The sequence below is a fragment of the Triticum aestivum genome, chromosome 6B (assembly GCF_018294505.1).
Source record: "Triticum aestivum cultivar Chinese Spring chromosome 6B, IWGSC CS RefSeq v2.1, whole genome shotgun sequence".
NCBI lineage: Eukaryota > Viridiplantae > Streptophyta > Magnoliopsida > Poales > Poaceae > Triticum > Triticum aestivum.
The window spans coordinates 185,121,206-185,129,189 of record NC_057810.1 but is presented as its reverse complement, the minus strand read 5'-3'; positions in this window follow the sequence as shown (position 1 = coordinate 185,129,189).

Sequence of the window (7,984 nt, the reverse complement as noted above, 5' to 3'; positions counted from 1 at the left end):
CATTCAATGTCTTCTAAATTTAGCACATGAGACTTCACCAGAAATTCGTTTATGGACTTGCCATCGAAGTGTGATTTCCTCAGGTAACACCGATACTGCTGCAATGCTTCCTTGAATAGCGCAAGCAAGCTTTGCTCATCATCACTATCCAGATTGACCCTCGCCTACTTACAACAATGTAATGTAAATCATTGATGTGTTCAATCAGCAGAAAACAGGAAAATAATCACCATGAATAATAGCACTTACAGGTAAGTGGGACAGGAAGATGTGAAAATGGTGTTTGTCTTCACTATAATCTTCCCATGATGGGAATATATGCGCGTAGTCCCTAACGACATTGAAAGCACTGTCTTTTAAATTGGGAATAACTAGAATGGGGTTCCAATCTACAGGAATTGGCCGTCTCTGCAGTTGGGATAGGTCTTTGGTCGGTGGACTTGCTGTACTTTTTGCTGGAGTGGGATTTTTCTGTGGTACGGCTGGCGCTATGGCAACTGAAATCGGCATACCTTTTGCTGGAGTGAAGGTCCTGTGTGGTGGGGCTAGTGGTGTGGCTAGTGAAGTATGGGTACAGTTTGTTGGAGTCAGTCCTACATTTTGTGTCACTGGTTGTACAGCCAATATAAGTGGTATGCTATCTGATTTGTCCGGCACCACCATGTTTTTCAAGGACTTTGCTGGTGCTCCTTCAGGTTCGGCAATCACCCTCTTCCTTTTTGATGTCTAATGCACAAGAACAACATTTGAGTGGAAGAACATGGTATGATGACAGATGGAATATGTATTGATAATGGATGGGCATGGCATCTCGACATATATGATGAGTAAACTAAGCAGATGGCGGTGCAACAAAGTAGAAGAAAAGCAAGACAACATATGCAAGATATGCGCAATCAATAAAACCTTGCCAAATTAGAACAGGCACCTTGATGGGTGAATTGGACAAGCCATCTGCCTTTGACTCCTCGATGTTAGAATAGTCATTAGGATCATATTATGAACAAGAATCAACAGGTGGGGAGCGTGTGAGTTTCATTGCATCCAGAATGGCGCTCAATGCCTTGGTGCCAATTTTATAGGTCATCGAAGTGTTTAGCTTCAAGAGTGCACTACTCCTGGTGCGATACAAAGCATCTACACAGATCATAGTGTACATATAAAGGGAAAACCGTAAGTATCAGAGTAAAATCAGCAAAGTGGATCTTCCTGGAATATATGTGCTAGTATTACCGGTACGGCTAGAAAGGCTTCGGATACCAGCCTTCTTCAACTAAAGGTGTGGTAGTGTTAATATTAGTGTAACTCTCAAAGGCGACACAGCTCCCCGCATTTCCTTGCTATTCTTGTAGTATTCAAGTGGGCATACCACTACAAATCCTATTCCTATGTTTACAAAATCCTACGAATCAAAGAGGCCCGAAGAGTTCAAAGTCTCCATCACAACCGACCGTATAGACCTCTACACTGCAAATTTCCCTGCTCATCTTCAATACAAGGAACATACTGTACTACTATCATACTCCCTCCGTTCCAAAATATAAGTCTTTGTAGAGATTTCCACTATGGGTAACATACAGATGTATACAGATACATTTTAGAGTGTAGATTCACTCATTTTGCTCCATATGTAGTCCATGGTGGAATCTATACAAAGACTTGTATTTAGGAACGGAGAGAGTACTTATTAAAGAAGAACAGAAGAGGAACATGCTAAAGAAGAGCAAGCAGATTTTGGATAATAAATGTTCGTTGCATAGTGCCCACACATGATGAACCAGAGCGCATTAAGAATGCAACTCCCTGTTGTCTCTCTATATGTGGTGCACATGCTTTTCGAAAGTAAAGCAGGAACATTAGCTGACCAATTAAACGTAATATATTTTAGTAATATCTGTATCATATCAGATTCGTATTTGAGCAACAAGTTTGGAATTATGAGTGGCACGTTGTTTAGCTTGATGGATTCAGGAGCAGTGCTAAGTAGGTATGATGATGGTACTGAATATAAAGCCATGTCTGCATGCAAGTCACGTGACTTTTGTCATTTGGGCCAGTCGACCATTTCAGGCGGTTGGATGAAGATCCTACGTCTCCTAACCCTTCTTCTTCCTTGTCTCTGATTCTTCCCATACAAAACACCGCACGGGCCACCGGCCGGACCACCAGCTCCCACCGCCTGTGTTTCTCTCCCACCCCCACCCCCCATCCCCGTCCCCACCCGCGTCAAGTTTTCTTCATTCGGTAAGGCCCCACCACCGCCCCCACAACCACCGTCCCCACCCGAGCCCCTTCCTTTGCACCGGCGAACTCCGGCGAGCTCTAAAAAATCGACTGACCCAATTTTGAAATTTAGTCTACTATCACTTAACTAGTGTGGAATATAAAAGGGGAAAAGCATAAGCATTGCGAGTATAGTGTTGAGTGTGCCATGGTGGATCTGAAGGTGCCACTACTAGAAATACCACTACTAATGGCGCACCTAATATGGCCATTAATGGCGCATCACTGGTGCGCCATTGATAGCACGCCATTAGTAATTTTTACTAATGGCGCACCACCTGGTGCGCCATTAGTATCTGGTATACTAATGGTGCACCACCTGGTGCGCCATTAGTATATGCGAGGGTGCGCCATTAGTATGCCTCCCAGGGGGCATGTATACCCAGGTGCTTTGGCATACTAATGGCGCACCACCTCTGGATGCGCCATCAGTAACCGCAGCATACTAATGGCGCACTACCCGGTGATGCGCCATTAGTATGCACTGTCATACTAATGGCGCACTGTCCTGTGATGCGCCATTAGTATGAATATTAGGTTTTTTTTATTTTTTTATTTTCTGTTTTTTGCACAGGTTACAAAATGTATAATTTGACAAAATATAGATAGCACACATCAACAATAGATTCATCAAATACAATAGAAGATTAGTCTTTGAATACAATTCATCATATTAGTCTCCGAATACAATTCATCATATTAGTCTCCGAATTGAAAAGACCGAACAAAGATAGAACATTATATTACAAGTCTCGAGACCGCGAGTAGCGAGTTTATCTTCGCATTACAAGTCGATATCGATCATCTAAACTACCATCACATAGAAGAGAGCTGCGGTCATCACGATGAGCATCATCACGATGAAACTCGTCTTCATCCGGTTCCTCCAACGCTCCCTCCCCTCTCCCGCTAGATAGCGGGCGTATCTAGATTCGGCCTCGGCCCTAGTGGTGTACCCTTTGTAACTGTTACCGCTGAATCGGTGAACCTGTCTCCGACACTCCTCCCAGTCATCGTAGACTCCGGGAACCTTACCCTTGTACACGACATACGTCGGCATCGCTATGCACTAGCCAAACGAAACGTTAGTACCAATTCACAGACAATACATAAGCAATATATAATTATGCAACAGAACGATCGGAAGAGAAAAGCAAGACATTAATAGCATCGATTACATCTAAGTTGAACGACTCTCGAAACCAAAGAGACATACTACAAGTTCATTAAAGTTTAATTACAACATGAGCCAATCGATGTTTCAGAACTAGACAACTCGACTCAAGGGACCGGAGCGTGGATGAAGCCGCCATCTATCGTGGGAGTCATGAAAGAACGGGCGTTGTCATCCTGCATTTGTAGCATTGTGTCGATGTCACTATTGGACGGTTGATTTCTGAGGTAGAACTGCCCCGAGGTACGAAGGACATCTTGATGGATGATTTCCGCAAACTCCGACTGGATGCGAAAGAATTCTTGTCGGAGGTCCGCGTCCTGGATTGCCGACACGCTCGCGGCCCAATCTTGGAGTTTACTCGGTAGCAGAAGTTGATGATGGTCCCGTACGATCGCCCGCATGTGATGGATGGCGTAGTAGGCACCCTTCTGACCGCCAGGCGGCTGCTTGACGCAGCAGAACGTCGTATTGTGGGAGAACACGTGCTTGCCGTACTTACGAATAGGCCTGGTGAAGGTGCCTCCAGATTTGGCGTAGCCGGGGAGAACATCATCAAGAACCTTCTTGACATTTGTGTAGTCTACGTTCAACTGACGGTCCGGGTCGAAATACGTGGCCATGGAATATTTGGGGCTTAGGAGGATGAGCGTGCAACGTGTGTCACTGCAGAAAACACGGAATGTTAAAAGAAAAACGATCGAAATGTAAGAATTCATATGTTACGGGCCGGTTGAGGGGAGGACTTACTCGGGAAAGTAAGGCACGAGGAAGTTATCCTTATCTTGGTTTGCTAGAATGACGCCTTCGAGGTAAGAACTCGCGACTTGCCATTCCCCAGCGCTGCCCAAGATCTTGGCACGCATGTAGAAGGGGTCGACTATCACGATGGCCGGGGTCTTGTCACGAATGATCCGCATCTCCATACTCAGCAAAAATAGCCGAACGAAGGTGTAGTGCAGCGGATGAAGGTTAAACATAGCAAAGATGTCATCAAACCGCAGGACGATCGTACCCCCGATGTCGCCATCCACAAAGCCCTTGCCCTCTGGCACCTTGGCCACGAAAACCGGGTATGCCACATCCTTCTCTCTGAGACGCCGCTTCTCCAAAGAAAGAACACTGTCGTGCAGACTCCGCATAGCACCGGTTGCAGCATTGAGCATATTTGGTGGTAGCATCGCCCTACCCGCCACATGCACCCTCCTCGAGATATCCTTAGGTGAAGGTGGCCCGTCCTGAGCACGGATCGTACTCGGTGCCGGCTGGCTCGCACCCTTCTTACTCTTTCTTTTGCGTGCCTTCTTCTTCTCCTGTAATGGGACCGAGTTTTGCTCACAGACCGCCTTCTTGAGTGTGTTGGGGCTGATAATATTTCGCACCTCGCCTATCTGAGGCTCGGTGAAGTCGGCAGCTGGAGGCGTCTCCTGAGAGCTGAACGCCAGACGGCGCCTGTTGCAACTTGGCTTCTCCGCGGTACGAGCTAGATCGCACACGTCTTTTGTTGGGTTTGGTTCTTGAGAAGGAGGCCCCATGAAGTCGCCATCGTACCCATGCTCGGCAAAGTACTGATCGACGTTGCCAAATGTATCATAGTCGTCGTCGTCGTCATTCTGATCCTGTGCCATATGCATGTTTGGATCCAGTGGCATAGGGATGTCCGGCACCGTTACGGCGGTCTTGCCATGGGGCCGACTTGGCGCCGGCACGACTGGCGGTGTTGTCTTTGGGGTGGTGTCCCCCGCCCCCAAACGAATCTGGCTCTTCGGCCAAAGCAGGGGCCAGCTCAGGCAGGCGCTGAGGGTCATCACGTCATCATCGTCGGCCCCGACGGGTCGATTCGGAGGTAACAAGTCGTCGCAGCCTGGCAGCACCCGAACCAGTTGAACCCTAAACAAGTTGGGTGGCATCTGGGTACCGTGGAACAAGGGGTTGCCCGGTTGAACGATTTTGCCCTTGGCGACATCGACCAACTCGTTGTTCACGAAGTGGAGGAGAGTGCACGGAACATCGGCGGCGCCCTGCGAAAACATGTAGGGCGTCAGGGATGCCCAGTCAAAGGCAAGGAGATGAAGTCCTCGGCCGAGAGAGGCTTAATTAGTTACCGTGATGATGGCGTCGAGCTCGGCTAATGTAGAGGCACCGCCAACGGCGGGCGTGCAGTTGACGGAGGGGCCGCTTGCTGCAGAGGTGCCGGCCGGCGTACACCCGGGTGCATTAAGCTCCCGTGCCGGCGTCGGAGACACCAATGCCGCCTCCGCCGGAGGCACCAATGGCCCCGCCATCGCATTATGCGAGTTGCTGGCCGTGAAGCTAGGAATCGGGGGCGGCCCCTGTTGGCCGCCCGCAATCCACGCACTCAACCCCGAGATCAAGGTAGGCACAAGGGCGGTGATCGTCGCTCCGAGTCGTTGTTCCACTTGCTCTTGGACAATCTCCGGAATCCGCGCCACCTGTGCCTTGAGTTCTTGAACCTCTCGCGCCTGGCTTTCCGAGCTGGTCTTTTTCTCCTTCCGCACACCAGCGGTATAGTATGACCCCCATTTTGTCGACAAGCCTTTGCCGGCCACACGACCAGCTGACGTCGGCTTACTGAGCTTATCCTTGTTCTTCATTATATTCAACCCCCTATTTAGAGTGGTGTCCCAAGGGTTGCTCTGAGTCGACCCCGCGCTACTGCTTTCAGTCGCCTGCGGAAGGAATGTGAACCATTTAGAAATTCGGCTTCATTAATTAGAATGCAACCATATGGAGCTAATTACGCGGGGGTGTATTCCTTACCAGAACAAGCTCAAGCCGCCTGGTCTTCGGATCCGTGGTAAGCTCCTTTGTTTTCGGGTCCTTCTTGTACCGGGCCCTGACAAAGTTCCTGGTCTGCTTGTCACCGTATTTATCGAAGAGGGGCGGTAGGCCTTGCTCGGCACGGTCCGCCTCCTCCTTGTCCCATATAGGCTCCGCCACTCTGTAACCGCCGGGACCGAGTGTGTGTTCCCCTATGTTCAGCTCCCGCATTTGTTTCCCCCACTCACTTGATTGGGAGCTTGCGGTGCTCGAGCAATTGATCTTGAAGTCGTTGTAGTCATCTTCGGTGATCGAAGGATTTTTCTCCTTGATCTTCTCATAACTCTCACCTTTCTCGATCATTCTCTTCACATTGCTTTTCCAAGTAGACAGGGCCTTGCTCATCTTCGTGAGGGCAGCATTGTTCACTTTATTCCCTTTGAGGCTTGTGTTTTCGAATTCAGCGGGGAACTTGTATCGTTCGTGCAGCTTCGTGAAGAGGAGGTGGCGCAAATTCCCTCGGTCAGGATGCCTCAGGTTCTCGGTGTTGATCGAGACGGTGCTCCGGACAATGCACCCGAGCTGAAGCGAGTACCCCTTGACTATTCGTTCGGGCGCCGTTGGATTCCCGTTGGAGTCCACTTCAGTAACTTCCTCCTTGAGGGTGCGGAGCACGATCGGGCGCCGGTCCTTCCGTTGCCTCTTCGGCTGGCTGCTATCTGTGCGTGCGCCGCCATCATCAGTGGTGGCATCCTCGGCGGCACCATCAGTGGTGGCATCAGTGTGGTCATCCTCGGCGGCACCATCCGTGGTCTCAGGATCGGTGGGGAAGGCGGCGGCCTCATACAAGTGAGGTTGTTCCTCCATCTCCTGGGACAGCTCCCAGAATGCCTTGCCGCCCGAACCCCCGGCCTCATCGTTGTGGGCCATGTTTCTCTCTAAATAGAAACAAAGTTTGGTCAAAAAGTTGGTTATTGTCAAGGAACAAGATCATGGTCTCATCATTTAGGGTTTGTCGACACCGAGGCATCCTAAAATCTAAGCTTTTATCATTGAGGGTTTTTCGACGCCAAGGCACCCTAAAAGCCTAACTTTTCATCATTTCGGTTTTTATCGACACCGAGGCACCCTAAAAGCCATGCATTAGTCACAAGTACGCCGGGGCACTTGATCCTACTTAATTAACTACTAAGATACCCCGGCCTATGCATTAGTCACAAGTACCCCATATGTCCTATTTTTAGCAAAGTCATGCTAAAATTCACGGAAAATTTCAGCATGACCTTTGCTGAAAATAGGACATATGGAGTACCCGAATTTGCCGGAACGGAAGTTAATCGACATTCCGGCAAACTCAAGGGCCTCTCGGGGTACCTGCAAAATCATCACGACACGATGGTCGGAGACAAAACCCAGCAAACTAGCAAAATCATCACAAATTGTTTTCTGTTAAAGATGATCATCATCTTTACAAGTCTTTCTCAATGTGATCACAAGTAATTCAGAGGCATCACAAGTAATTCAGAGCATCACAAGGCATTAGTAGTTCAGTACATGAACAAGTTTTACAAACCCATATAAGAACAAGTGAATTCTAGTCCCATTGACACTCCTGGTTTTCTACAAACACCAAGTACTAGGGCACACAAAAGTTCTGAAATTTGTGTGCCTAACTGAATTAACTGAATTTTCAGTAACCGAATAAACTGAATTTTCAAAACTGCAAGAAGCCAATTAAAAAAATCC